Source organism: Pleurodeles waltl, chromosome 7, assembly GCF_031143425.1.
Source record: "Pleurodeles waltl isolate 20211129_DDA chromosome 7, aPleWal1.hap1.20221129, whole genome shotgun sequence".
Classification (NCBI taxonomy): Eukaryota; Metazoa; Chordata; class Amphibia; order Caudata; family Salamandridae; genus Pleurodeles; species Pleurodeles waltl.
Window position 1 is genome coordinate 717,867,676 of NC_090446.1, and position 15,964 is coordinate 717,883,639.

The following is a 15,964-nucleotide window of genomic DNA, read 5'->3' on the forward strand; positions in this document are numbered from 1 at the left end:
GCATCCTCATCAATCCAAGCATTACCATCAATATACCAGAAACAGCATCTTGCCCAAGATGTGCACTATCTTTCAGATAGATGGTTCCAAAATGGCAAGAATTACCATCAATATGCTAGTATCGCTTAATAAGTACATAACTAAATAAATAATAAGGGACAGTGTCTCAGCCAGGCTGATAATCCCAAAATGCCAAGAATCACCATCAATATTCTAGGTCAGTGTTTTCCTCAGTAGGAGCACCATCTGCCTCAAAATGTCAGGAATTATCACTAATATGCTGGGGCCAGGCACCAGCAGACCGGAGCACACTTTGGGGGCTCAGTACAAGTTTGGCGGTCAGATGAGCCGACTGTCAAAGTCGCAAGGATGAGGGTGCCGTCAAGCCCGGCTGCCTCACCCCCCCATATTACGATGTTCACACTGGCCTGACTGGCAGTAACATTGTATTACGTCGTTTCTGTCGGTCATCCCGGTGGGAATAGTGCTACAATATAGGTCTTGCCCCCCTTAAGGGAGTCGAGGCCAATACTGTAGCACACCAGCACCCTCGTAATGAGCACTTTTGCTTTCAATCAATCAATCAATCAATCATAACATTTGTAAAGCGCACTATGTACCCGTCAGGGTTTCGAGGCGCTGGGGGGGGGGGATGGGTGAGCTGTTAGCGGTCGAAGAGCCAGGACTTGAGGAGTCTCCTGAAGGCGAGGAGGTCCTGGGTCTGGCGCAGTGAGGTGGGGAGAGAGTTCCAGGTCTTGGCGGCGAGGAAGGAGAAGGATCTGCCGCCGGCGGTCTTGCGCTGGATCCTGGGGACGATGGCGAGATTGGCAGAGCGGAGTTGACGAGTGGGGGCGTAAAAGTTGAGTCTGGAGTTGAGGTAGATAGGTCCGGTGTTGTGTAGAGCCTTGTGAGCGTGGGTGAGGAGTTTAAAGGTGATCCTCTTGTCCACGGGGAGCCAGTGGAGGTCCTTCAGGTGAGGGGAGATGTGACATCGGCGGGGTATGTCAAGGATCAGGCGGGCGGATGCATTTTGGATATGCTCGAGTCGTTTGATGTCTTTTGTTGGGATGACTGTGTAGAGTGCGTTGCCGTAGTCAAGTCTGCTACTGACGAGGGCTTGGGTCACCGTCTTTCTGGTTCCTGTTGGGATCCACTTGAAAATTCTGCGGAGCATTCGAAGGGTGTTGAAGCAGGAAGAGAAGACGGCGCTGACCTGTTTGGACATGGTGAGGGCTGAGTCCAGGATGAAGCCGAGGTTTCTTGCGTGGCTGGCTGGGGTGGGTGGGGGTCCGAAATCGGTGGGCCACCAGGAGTCGTTCCAGGCCGAAGGGGTGCGCCCGAGGATGAGGACTTCCGTCTTGTCGGAGTTGAGCTTCAGGCGGCTGTCGTTCATCCACTCGGCGATGGCTTTTAGTCCCTCGTGGAGGTTGGTTTTGGCGGTGAGTGGGTCTTTGGTCAGGGAGAGGACGAGCTGGGTGTCGTCGGCGTAGGAGATGATGCTGAGGTGATGTTGGCGGGCCAGTTTGGTGAGGGGGGCCATGTAGACGTTGAACAACGTAGGGCTGAGGGAGGATCCTTGGGGGACGCCGCAGATGAGGTTGGTGGCTTTGGAGCGGAAAGGGGAGAGTCGGACTCTCTGGGTTCTGTCGGAGAGGAAGGATGAGATCCAGTTGAGGGCTTTATACTGGATGCCGGCTTCATGGAGGCGGGTCAGTAGGGTGCGGTGTCAGACTGTGTCAAAAGCGGCTGATAGGTCGAGGAGGATGAGGGCCGAGGTTTCGCCGTTGTCCATTTGGGTTCTGATGTCATCTGTGGCGGCGAGGAGAGCAGTCTCGGTGCTGTGGTTTTGTCTGAAACCAGATTGAGAGGGGTCTAGGATGGAGTTGTCTTCGAGGAAGTGGGCGAGCTGTGTGTTGGCGATCTTCTCGATGACTTTTGCTGGAAAAGGGAGGAGAGAGATCGGTCGGAAGTTTTTGAGGTCGTTGGGGTCAGCCTTGGGTTTCTTGAGGAGGGGTTGGATTTCTGCGTGTTTGCAGCTGTCTGGGAAGGTGGCGGAGTCGAAGGAGAGGTTGATGATCTCGCGGAGTTTGGGGGCGATGATGGCGTTGGCTTTGTTGAACACGTGATGAGGGCATGGGTCCGTGGGGGAGCCTGAGTGGATGGTGTTCATGGTTGTTATTGTTTCGGTGTCGTCCACGTGGGTCCAGGCGGTGAGGCGGCAGGCGTCTGTGGAGATGTCAGGGGTGGGGTCTGGCGGCGGAGTGGGGTTGAAGCTGTCGTGGATGGTTGTGATTTTCTGGTGGAAGAAGGTGGAGAGGTCGTCGCAGAGTTTCTGGGAGGGCGGGATGTCGTTGGAGTTGGCGTTGGGGTTTGAGAGTTCCTTCACGATGCCGAAGAGTTCTTTGCAGTCGTGGGCGTTGTTGTTGATGCGTTCAGTGAAGTGGGCGCGCTTGGCGACTCGGATCCGTTGGTGGTGTTCACGGTTGGCGTTTTTGAGGGAGGCGAGGTTGTCGGGTGTGCGCTCTAAGATCCACTTCTTCTTGAGCTTCTGGCAGAGGCTTTTGGAGGCGGTCAGTTCGTCTGTGAACCAGGCTGTTTTTTTCTTTCCTTGGTTGGCGGTGGGTTTCTTGAGTAGGGCTAAGGTGTTGGCGCAGTCGAGGATCCATTGATGGAGGTTGATGGCGGCAGTGCTTGGGTCGGTTGAGCCGGGTGGAGGGTCTTTGATGAGGGTGCTGGTTAGTTGGTCTTGTGTGATTTTTCCCCAGCGGCGGTGAGGAGGTCGAGGGATGCGGTGGTGTTCGGTGATTTTCGTATAAGAGAAGTGGACGCAGTGATGGTCGGTCCAGTGGAGTTCGGAGGTGTGGCTGAAAGAGATGTGGTTGCTTGAGGTGAAGAGGGGGTCAAGAGTGTGTCCGGCGATGTGGGTGGGAGTGTTGACCAGTTGACGGAGTCCGAGGTTGAGGAGGTTAGAGGTCAGAGATGCGGTGTTGACGTCGTTGTTATTTTCCAGGTGGTAGTTTAGATCCGAGGGTGCTGGCAGGGGGACCTCTGCACTGCCCATGCCATGGGAATAGGCATTGCAGGGGCCCTCCTGTAGCCCCCTGCACTGTGTTTCCACCAGCCTTTTCAGTGTGGGGTCCCTGCCATGAAAAGACTGGTGGAAACTGGACTCATGATCAGCGTGGCAAAGCTGAACTCAATGCTCCCATGGCTGACCGCCGTCAGCCCCTCAAGAACCATGATCCTGACGAGCACAGTGGTCCCCTGGCTGTCTGAGCGCCAGATCGTAATTAGGCGGTCAGACTGCCTGGAGTGCGGACCTTCAGACCGCCACCAGGGCATTGGCAGTCTTAGGACCATCAAAGTCGTAATCAGGCATGCTCTCACCCACCATCACATGTGCTTTCACATGCAAACATACACAAGTGCATGCTCTCCAGGAAAAATCCTTTGCAATGACACTAAACATTAGTTGAAAATGTTTGCGTTATACTGGTATGTGTAATAACTGTATGCATGGTAGTTGTTCATGCATGGTAAGGACAGCATTGTAAAGGCATGTGTGGTAAATGCATGCATTGTTCCATTATACAAACCTGGAAACATCCTATACAACAAAGTCAGAACCACGCGTTACCTTTACACCAAAACCTTTGCCACGCTAATGCCTTTACCATGTATGACATTTCCACAAATGTACCTTTACCATGCCTGACATTGCCATGCATGTTTTTACCACAAAGGCATTACCATGCATTCTTTTAACACAACAGTCATTACCATGCATTATTTTGTGAATATATAGGTAAGTACATATTTGTTTTTAAATGTGTAATAGTGTAAGTTCATTTACCCGCAGATAGATAGATAGATAGATAGATAGATAGATAGATAGATAGATAGATAGATAGATAGATAAATAGATATAGATTTATATATAACGATATAATTAAAAATAGATATAGTTCCCAATTCACTAAGGTAAACTTAGAGCAAAAGTAGAAAGGCCATATTATGAGTTTGGAGGTTGGAAGACCACCAAACTTGTGGTGGCGGTCGGACCACTGCACTCCTGGCGGTCCGACCGCCAGATTAAAACCCCAGCTCTCAGACCGCCGCCACCACCAGTATCATGGATCCCAGCAGGGTGGCAGTGGTCAGAGTCATGGTCAGCGATGGCAGTTCTGAGTTCAGCACTGCCGTGCTGATCAGGAGTCCTCTTTCCACCAACCTTTACATGGCAGGGTCCCTGCCATGAAAAGGCTGGTGGAAAGCTAGTGCTGATGGCCACTAAGGGGCCCTGCACTGTGCATGCCTGCACTGCTCATGCCTAGGGCCCCCAGGCCAGCACCCTCAGAATGCAGACAGTAGCATTCCGAGGGTGCCATTGTGCCACGGCATTGGCCAGTCACCCTGGTGGAAATATCGTAATACGATGGAGATGAGGATGCCTTCATGATTGAAGCCTCACCCCTGCCATATTGGCAGTGCTGGCCACAATGCCGGCGAGATCGTAATCACCCCCTTATTCTAGCTTCAGTATAAGTAAAGTTAGACTTTTGGTCTAGGTGTAGACCAAAAGTCTAAACTTAGACCAAAAGTGTAAATTTACTCATAGCACAGTTAGACTTTTGTTCTAAGTTTAGACCAAAATAGTAAACTTAGGCCACAAGTCCAACTTTACTACGTGTAAAGTTAGACTTTAGGTCTAAACTGAGGGGCTTTTTTACAAGTCCCTTGTGCCGCCGGTGCATCACGTTTTACATAGGAAAAAGTGACTCACCGGCTGCGCAAGGTGCTTGTAAATAAACTTATTAGACTTTTGGCCTCAACTTAGACTCTTGGTCTAAGTTTAGCTTTGTGAGTTGGGCTCATTTGTTTAATTTATGAGGCTAGGATGTAAGGGCTATAGTGTGTATTGGGTAGGGAAGTATATTAATACCCTGGTACTTGTTTAATAGTGAAGTATAATAATTTGAAATGTGTAATATGTATTTAAATATTGTTTACAAAATAATGTTTTAAATACCTTTAGGGGCTGGATGTAAGGGATATAGGGGTTTTGGGTGAGCAAGTGTATTAATACTTAATACTTAAGCATTAAATTGTATTACTTGAGTATTCTTTTTTTGTAATTAAAAACATTTAATTTAATATTACATTTTTAAAAAGTTGTTAAGAAAAACCTTCAGGGAAGGGATGCAAGGGAAATGGGGGTATTGTGTGGGAAAGTTTATTAATACTGATTTATTACATTTTAATACCTGAATATTAATTTATAATTAATAAAAATACATTTAAACTGTATATATGTATGTTTAAAAAACGTTAAGTATGTCTTTAGGGACGAGATGCAAGGGATATAGGAGTAATGGTTGGGGAAATGTATTAAAACTCAAATATTACATTCCTTCAATACCTCAGTATTAGTTTATATTAATTAAAAAGACATTTAACCTGTATATATGTATATTTAAAAAAAAGTTAAATGTCCCTTTCAGGATGGGATGCAAGGGATATTGGGTAATGGGTTGGGAAATGTATTAATACCGAAGCATTACATTTTTATACCCAAGCATTAATTTCTATTATTGAAAAATACATTTAAACTGTATATATGAATGTTTAAAAAAATGTAAATATACCTTTAGGTATATAGGGGTAATGGTTAGGGAAGTGTTTTAATACTCAAGTTTGACATTTTAATAAGTCTTATTAATTGAACACAAAGTTAAAATTGGTATAAGTAAATAAAATAAACTAAAACTACATATATTAAAGTCCTTAAATTAAATAATATTGTCAAAGTTAATAGAGAACATTTTCTCACTTTTTTGTATGTAATTATATTTTAAATCATATGGTAAACTAGATGTAATAATGACACCACTTTTTAAAAATAATATATTTATTAAACATTTCTTAATTCTTTAAGAATCTCCAAAAAATCCAAAAAAAGTTCATTAAAAATATTCTTTTAAAAAGATAAAATAATCTTAATTAATATAGTTGAACACATTTTAATAACATATTTAATGTTTTTTCCCACATGTTTATCATTGTTTTCAATGGACATAATTATATTTTTCCTGTTTTTACTTTTTCCCTTGATGTACATGTTTTTACACCTCTTTCGTTAGTGGAGCATCACAGTCAACATCAGATGAAAGCAGAGCTGCAGTCTGGAAAAGAAACTTTAAGTTTACTTTTTCAAATAGTATGGTGGGTTAATTTATGGTAGAAAAGATGGGGGAAGGTTATTAGATATTGTAGAGAGTATGTATGTATCTCTTTACTGTTTTAACCGCATTTACATCCCGATGCAGGTTGGTTTCACATATGTACATCAGGACAGTTTGTTTTTTACCGAAGTAGATTTCAAAAAGGTGTCATTGAGTAACACAAACACCTTTATTTAAACCTACTTTGATAAAAAAAAAAAAAAAATTGTGTCAGATTTGTTTTTGACAAGTGTTTAGAAGAAAAAATCCTGCAGGGGATCATGTGAGCTGGTATAGGAAGATTCAAACTTTTGGACAATTTGAACTGGAATTTTTTTGCTTTGATTGTTTTTCGTATTTAGATTTTCAAAGGATTACATTTTTGTCCCTTATGAACAACAAAGGATATTTGGGTGTAGGTGAACAGCCAGAATCATGGGTGGTGAACTCCTTGTTTTTTTCCCTGGATTTCGTGTACATATTTGTACACAGCAGAAGTCTTTCCTTTTAGAATATTTGGAAAATCTGGGGATTTGTTTGAAAAACTAATCACAAGATTATGGTTGCCAAATTGGATTGCTTTGGGTTGTTTCACTGGTTTGCTTGTGAGAGGATTACTGGAAACATCAAAATTACTCGAAAAAAGAATACTTGTGCAGGTACGACTTTTAGTATTGTTTTAATTTCGAAAAATGTTTCAAAAACGCTAATTGAATATTTAGAAAGGGGATTAAAACTGGCATGCAATTTCACAGGAATAATGTATAGGCTAGTAAAGTAGTATGTAAGCTATATTTCCTAGGTTTTCTGAGGTCCCCATTATTGAAAACTGTTGAATTTTGCCCAATAGTCTTTCACACATTTTAAAACTTTTTTTTGGATACTCTAGGATTCAGGCTGCCAGAAAATGACTGAGCCATTCTCATTTCTTGGTAAATTTAGGCCTCATGTTCAAGGCTTTTGCACCACAGTTGTGTCATTTTATTGAAGCAGCGGTGGCGCTAAGCAGTGCTTTACACTGCTCCAGATTTACAAACTGATGCATTGGGCCCAATAAGTCAGTTTGGAATGTCTTGCATCACAATATTCTGGGACCAGGTATAATGTATGCAAGGTAGGCGCTCCAGGCAACAAAGTCACACAGAACTGATGCAGTAAAATTTACAACATTTCACTACGTCATTCTGCGACTTCACTGCGTCACAATGTTAACGCCTGCTCGGAGAAGGCATGAAACTGACACAGGGCTTTTGTTTATGGGAGCCTTCCTCGCATTGCTGGAGTAGCATCATTCTTTGTAAGCTAGTCCAGCAATGCATATGTTTATTGCCACATATGTGTCACAATTTCTGATGCATCTGTGAAAACGTGTGCCATGGAGCTCTATACAGTATTACAGCTCATCCCTAGCGGAGTTAGGGAATCTTCGGGCAGCACAAGAAATCGGATACATCAGGCTCATGCGTTAGTTTCTTGTAAATGAGGCCCTTTGTTCTTTTTTCAAAATTTCCAAGAAATGATAGAAGTTAGGGTGACTTTTTCCGATTGATTTGTTGAAAGGGTTATGCCATCCTTTGATGCATTATTTGATTTTGCTCCTCCCTCTAAGCAAGTGGAGCAGCAGTTCCACGACTCAATAGGAATTCTTGGCCTCCTCATGCAACCCAACCTGCTCAGATGTCCAATCCAGGTTTTTTCAAAGTACTTTAGAAGAGGTGCCAATTTTTCTCCATTTTGACTAAAGTAATCTGATTGTATAGTTGATGTGTAGAAGTCATCTACACATTCAGGTGGAACAAAGCAAAAGCAGTTTGGGGCTGATTTAAAGTTTGGTGGAGGGGTTTACTCCATCACAAACATGATGGCTATCCCGTCCCCCATATTATGATCCCAATTTAGACTATGGAGATCGTAATATGGCAGATGGGCTATCCATCACATTTGTGACAGATTAGCCCCTCCGCCAAACTCTAAATCAGGCCCTTCATTTTTTTTTACTCAAATTTAAGTTTACTGACCGTCATATAATCCTTAGCTAAGCATGATTTTGTTTCTCCAATACGGCTGACAAAAGTGAAAAACAAACATCCTTGAGTTTGGGTTTCAGGATAAAGCTTTGCAATTGTATTTATCATTTGTAATTCAAAGTCAATTATTATATTCCTAGGACTTTTGTTGACAGTTTTAGATTTTACAACTGATGTAAATTCATTAGACCATATACTAAGGGCACAGTAGTATTGTTAATATTAATGTGAATACTGTAAATGTGGACAAATGGATGGATTGGTGACTTAAAAGTACCAGCCATCATCCAAACTTCAGTATTTTCCAGGGTAACCAAATAATGCATTGTAGAGAAACTTAATTTACATTTTAGTTGTGTTTTTTTATCATGAAAAGTGAGTTCAGGAGGAATATTAATATCAGAAACGTTTTGTGGTGTTATTGTGTGTGGATTACTTGCCTGTTTTGTTCTTTGAATCATGCACCTAAAATAGGAATTGTGGGCATATTACTAGCAACGTACATAGGGATGTTTTGTGCAACATCCCATAAAACTGAGTCACAGGGTTCATTGGAGGTGGCTGCTAAATAGGTTTTCTGTTGCAGATTTTCTCTTACTTCAATCTCCATTGCAGAGGCAAAGTAGGCCTCTCTGCAATGTCACCTAAAGTAACCATTTTGCCTTTTCAATGGGATTAGGAATATTCTACACACCTCCAACGACCCTTGGGCTCAGTTAATCTTTCCTTATAGTAAATGTATCTACCATAATTGAGGAGTCTAAAATCCCGTCTTGTTTGAATGTAAGAGGCACGATCACTTGACTCAATTGATGTTGGTTCAGTTGAAAAACAAACAAAAAATGTTAAAATGTTATACTGTAATGTTATGTTGGTATTCAGTGATATATTCCCCTATTTAGAAAAACATTGTTTTGTTCATTCAGCAACTCTGTAAAGAAAATGAAAATGAAAAGTTTACAAAACCAGTTGAAAAATGTGGTTTCATTGTTTGTTACTGTTTATTTTCTGTTGGAGAAAAAACAATGATTCGTAGCAAAGTAAATGGTGCATTTTTTTCAATTACCTGCAGACTGCATGGCTGATGTTTTTCAGTTATGAAGAATCTCTGTTGGACTTATTTTCTTGAATTCCTTCCCTGGTGAATTTTGTTATAGGTGGAGAGAAGAAGAAATAAATGTTTGAGAAATCTTTTTTTGACATGTTTTTCTCCTGCAAAGAAAAAGAGATATTTATTCACAATTTCTGACATTTTTGAAAATGCAAACATGTTTAGATAGCCTCTACAAAATAAATGTTTGTTTGGTAGGAAACTGAACTATTATAGAGAACAATGTGGCTCAGTTTGTACCTGGTGTTTGTTTTCTTGAATCCTGGATATTGACAAGTGTTGGTTTGAATTCTTCCCTTTATGTTCTTTCCTTAAATGTTGCAAGTGTCCTTTAGAGAGAGATCTGAGGGAAGTATAAAGAAATGTGTAAAAAAAATGTTTTGATACGCGTTTCACCACATATGCTACAGTTAGATTCCTGATTTTGTCCAGCATCTTCCATGAGGTAAGTACCTGGTGGTGTTAGAATAGTAAATCTGTCCCCAGTCACTGTCCAGCACCTTCCCTGCGGAAAATACCAGATGGAGTTAGAATAGTAATTTTGCCCCCCCAGTCACTCTCCATCACCTTCACTTAGGTAAGTACCCAGCGGAGATAGAATAGTAATTTTCTGGCAAGCACCTTCCCTGAGGTAAGGACCCAGTGGAGTTAGACTAGTAAACCTGGCCCCCAGTCACTGTCCAGCACATTTCCTGAAGAAAATACCCATTGGAAATAGAATAGTAATTTTGGTCCTGGTCACTGTCCGGCATCTTCTCTGAGAAAAATACCCCGCAGACTTTGAATAGTTATTTTGCCCCTTGGTCACTGTCCAGTACCTTCCTTGAAGTAAGTAGCCCAGGAAGGTACCCACAGGAGTTACAATAGTAAATCTGCCCCAGTACCCAGCGGAGTTAAAATATAAATTTTGCCTCCTTTCATCTGTAAAGCACCTTCCCTGAGGTAAGGACCTAGTGGAGTTAGAATAGTAAACCTGGGCCCATATTTATACTTTTTGACGCTAAACTGCGCTAACGCAGTTTAGCGTCAAAAAATTTTGCGCCGTCTAACGCCATTCTGAAGCGCCATGCGGGCGCCGTATTTATGGAATGGCGTTAGACGGCGCAATCAGACCGGCGCTGCCTGGTGTGCGTGGAAAAAAACCACGTACACCAGACAGCGCCGGCGTAGGGGGAAAATGGCGTATGGGCGTCTTAAAATGGGGCAAGTCAGGTTACGTCGAAAAAATCGTCGTAACCCAACTTGCGCCATTTTTTTTCGACGCCCATCCCCCATCAACATGACTCCTATCATTGTAAAGATAGGAGTCATGCCCCCTTGCCCAATGGCCATGCCCAGGGGACTTCTGTCCCCTGGGCATGGTCATTGGGCATAGTGGCATGTAGGGGGGCACAAATCAGGCCCCCCTATGCCACAAAAAAAAAAAAAAAAAAAAACTTACCTGGACTTACCTTAATGTCCATGGGATGGGTCCCTCCGTCCTTGGGTGTCCTCCTGGGGTGGGCAAGGGTGGCAGGGGGGGTCCCTGGGGGCAGGGGAGGGCACCTCTGGGCTCATTTTGAGCCCACTTGTCCCTTAACGCCATGCCTGACCCAGGCGTTAAAAAGCGGCGCAAAAGCGCTGTTTTTGGCCACGCCCACTCCCGGGCGTCATTTTTGCCCGGGAGTATAAATACCACGTAAAGGCCTGGGAGTCATTTTTTAAGACGGGAACGCCTCCCTTGCATATCATTAACGCAAGGAAGGGGTTCACGCTAAAAAATGACGCCCACTCCGGGCACTTTGGCGCCCGAAGCGTCTAACGCCATAGTATAAATATGGCGTTAGTTGGCGTTAGTTTAGCGTCGAATTTGCGTCGAAAAAAACGACGCAAATTCGGCGCAACCAGAGTATAAATACGGCCCCTGAGCCCCAGTCACTGCCCAGCACCTTCACTGAGGAAAGTACCCATTGAGGGTAGAATATTAATTTTGCCCCCCTAGTCACTGTCCAGCACCTTCCCTGAGGAAAATACCCAACAGCATTAGAAGAGCAATTTTGCCCCCGTCACTGTCCATCACCTTCCCTGAGGTAAGTAACCAGCAGAGTTAGAATAGTAATTTTGCACCCCAGTCACTGTTCAGGACCTTCTCTGAGGTAAGTACCCAGCGGAGTTTGAATAGTATTTTTGCCCCCCGTCACTTTTCAGCACCTTCCCTGAGGAAAATACCCAGTGCAGTTAAAATATAAATGTTATCCCCTAGTCACGATAATTTTAAACAAAATATGTTTCAGTAACTGCATTTTTTTCTGATTTGAACCCTGACTGAATGTCAATTTATTTTATGTTATATAAAGATGCATCTTGACTTCTTTCACATCGATTGTCATCTGTTTTGTTTGGGGACAAAGTTCAAAGAGGTCAGTGAAATAGAGAAAAGACAAATGTTACTATGTCACATATCTAATTATTAATGCATTCCTATATTTTATGGTTCTGTGTTATTTATTGCTGCTATGTTAAGATATTTTGCAATATGTTATTTCATATTATGATGATTTTTGTACACTGAAAATAATAATAATTTTATAGTCGAAATACATTTGAGCGTCATAGTCAGCTATTTTTTTCAACATCGTTTAATTATCTCAAATTTTAACTACTGTAGTAATATAGTACGACATACACGGAAAATTAATTGACAGTGTTGTATTGTACTGGTGTGCATAGAAACTGTATGCACGGTAAAGATAATGACCCCCTGAGAGAGTTTGTTGTAATGACGTGTGATAATGACGTGGTGGTAGTGGTTCATGCTTGGTAATGACCCCATCGTAAAGACAGGCGTGGTAAATTAATGCGTTTTTCCATTATACAACCATCTTGCAGAGGCTCCTTCATTATTGTCCAAATGATACTCTGGATGAAGAATAAGGTTTGTTCCAGCACAAGGTAGGTCCTAGCGGAACGTAAGGAACTCCAAGTGCAATCGACACAATAGCCAAGCAATTGGGAGTTAGTTTGCGCACGGTTTAATTACTTCCGCATCCAAGTTGGCTACTGCTTCGAGCGTCACCTGAGATCTAGTTTGGTTGTTGCAAGATCTTGGGGTAAACAAGGACACTGACTGACCACGAGTCAGAGAAAAACTAAGAGGGAGACACGTTTGGAAAATTTGGGATTGTAAAAACGATGAATAAAGTATGCCGGGGGCAGGACCATGAAGAATCAGGGGGCACTTGTGATGATGCCATGGAAACATCCGAGGTGAGGGCCGAGATAAGAGGGGCACAGATGAGACAGGTCATGACATTGAGAAGGAATACATTTGCTTATGGGCCAAGAAGTGCTCAAGCAATATACCATTTTTCAAGGGTTCCTCTCGCCAGACATGCTAGTTGACATTTGTGGTAGTGATACTTCAGCTGGTGATATCGCCCCTCAATTTACTGATGGAAGAGCTCGACCTTCCTACCTTGCTCATGTGTGCGGCCTGGGCAGTTGGTCTATCGCTGTTAGGATCTGTAAGTGGGTCACCAATGCTTACTTACTCTAAGGGGCATATTTATACTTGTTTTGCGCCAAATTTGCATATTTTTTTTACGCAAATTCGGTGCAAAACTAACTACATATTTATACTTTGGTGCTAGACCCATCTAGTGCCAAATTTATGGAGTTAAAGTTATTTTTTGGACGTGGAAACATACTTTGCGTCAATGAGATGCAAAGTAGGCGTTCCCGTGCAAAAAATGACTCTATGGCCTTAGCATCATATTTATCCCCCTGTGCTAAAATCACATACGGGGGTAGGAGGGGTCAAATAATGGTGAAAAACATGCATTTTCTCTCTCTGGAAATGGAGATGGGTGTGTTTTTAGGGAAGGATTTGAAAGAACTTTGAGAGATGACTAAGATGAGGCTGGGACCCAGATGGTATCACTTAAACTATGCGCACCATTTATTATCACCCCAGTCTTCTTGTACCAATACCAACAAATTAAGAGTGAGGTGATGCACATAGACAGAGACAGGTAACCATGCTTTCTTCTCTTTCTAAAAATATTTTCTATATTCTTTTTTTTTTTTTTAACGATATATCCCTTCAACAACTATACAAACCTTTGTGAGAAATACAGCATTTCTGATTCTTTGGGCAGACTGAGCCACCTGGTGATGCATTTGCCTCCATCCAGATAAAAATTAGTTTGTGAAGGACATTTTACTCAATCTTTTTCAAAGTTTAGAAGGTGCTGTGTTGAGGTGGTTGCCTGTTTGTGAAGAAGCTAAGTTCAGTTATGAGCAGTGCTTGATTTGTATAAATACATACATGCACTAATAACAATAACATTAGTAATGATAATAATGAACTAAACATGCAAGTACCCGAAGTATTTTCTTGGAGTCCATAATGGAACACCAAGAATGCCTACTCTTGATTCCACCTCATGCTTTTTTACACCACCCTAGGCTTCCTTTGTTTTTGTCTCACTCTTGCAGATTCCATGTCATCCCTGCTTACTCCGTTTGTCACTGTTTTCCTAGCTTTCTCCTTAGTTTTCCCTCTTGAGCTGTTCTGTCTTTTTGCTGAGAGTGATAGTAAGTGGATGAAAAATATGTATCCATCCCAAAATATGAGTTGTGATGCCCACCACCTCAACGACCTCCACAAATTAAGCAAAATTAAACCGGCGGCAGTCATGACCGCCAGGAACTTTGTAATACGAAGTTTCCGCCTGTCAGCCCGGTGGAAATATCATTATACAACTGTGGGGTCGAGGCCACCAGTTTGACGGCATCCTCCTGCCCACAGCTTGTCGGTTGGATAATTCTGAATGCCAAAATCACAATGAGGCCCTTAGTTTATACCGTTTATACAGAAACCATTCAGCAAAACAGGAGAAAATTAATTAAAAAAGTTTAGGGGTGATCCTCCAGAGAGGGCCAGGCACAACATTTACTATGGTGACGTAAACGATGAATATATGCATTATTATCTCTAGACTGTGGTTACCACTAATTTTGACAGAAGGAGTGATGCTTTTTCAGTATTTCACCTCCACAGTTCTCACATTGACTTTAATTATTAGGTCGTAACTATGTAAATTTGTACTGTACTTAATTAGAATGACATAAACGGCCTGATTTTGATGTTGGCGGTAACGGCCCGCTGTCTAGTCTGCCACTGTGACGGTCTGCCCTCCATATTTAGATGTAGCGGGCCCAATAGCCGAAAGTCTACGCTTATACATGCATCTCTGCCAAGAAACACCACCTGGATTAAAGGCGGAATAGGGAAAAGTGGCTGCCGGCGAGACCCAAGCCACCCTACCTGCCATGCAGGTTTGGATGTGCCTTACCGCCAAGCAAAAAGTGACAGTCGAACCTTCACTTCTCAGTTGGCGGATTGGGGGGAAAAAGGGGTGAAATCTCAACTTTTTTCCAGATTCCACCTCTGTTTTCAACCGGACATGACTAAGCAATACCTGCTGTCACTGCTGCCACTGACCGATGGAGAAAAAAAACAACCCCTCACTTGACTCGAAGGTAGGGATGCCGCATTACCAGAGTACTTTGGGTGGGCACTGCATGGGAGGTCGGGACAAATGCAGGCATATACATGTCACAGTAATTTTTTTAAATCACTGTGACATGCATATGTCGGGGATGCGCTTGTGTCACACTTGGCTGGAGACACACTGGCACAACATGCATATCGCACACATACATGTCATTGTTGTGTCATTATTCAGTGACAAATTAATGCTGGCATCACAATGACGGTAGAATCACACTTGTCAACGGTCTCCATTTGTGCACATTGCAAGGGGACTCTTGCTGGTAGGTTTGTGCTATATGGTGTGAATTTGAGTCAGTGCATGTATGTGTGCAGCTTGGCTGGTTGAGGTGGAGGGAGGTGCAGTGGGTGATGTGGTTGTGTCTCTATGTGTGTCACTTGCATGTGAGATTGGTGTTATTCTGTATGTTGTGTTGGAGTGTGACACATTCAGGTGAGTGCCGTTGTTGTGTGCTGGATGATGTTGTGATGTATAGTGTGTGCTTACTTGTGTAGCTGAGTATGTAATTGTTTTGTTTGTTGTAGTTGTGTCATTTTGGGGGCAGTGTCCATGGTGTGTGTATGTTGTGTCATGGATACATGTCAATATGTGTTTTTGACATCAACTGGTTGTGTTGTATTGGAATTGTTATGGATGATGGCATGTATGTGATGTGTTGTGTAGTGTGTAGTGCAGGGGGACACATATGACAAAGAAACTGTGTGTGTGTGTGTCACTTACCTCTATCCCATAGCCACTGCCATGGGCCATCTGCTGTCTCCCTCCTTCAGCAATCTGTCGCCACTCCACCACTTGCAGAGCTGTAACATCTAAATATGTCAGCTGGAACACCATCGACTTGAAGGTCTTTTTGTGTCCACTGCTGACAAAGCTTGTCAGTAACACTGTCAAGATCTAAATCATCCCCAAAATCTCATTAATAAAAATGAAAAAAAACTATTAGAACAGTGGGATCTCAACCTCAGCACACAATCTGTAAGTTCCGATACTGCTCTATTACCACCCAGATGGTCAATTATTATGAATTGAACTTCAAGAATGTGTGCAAAT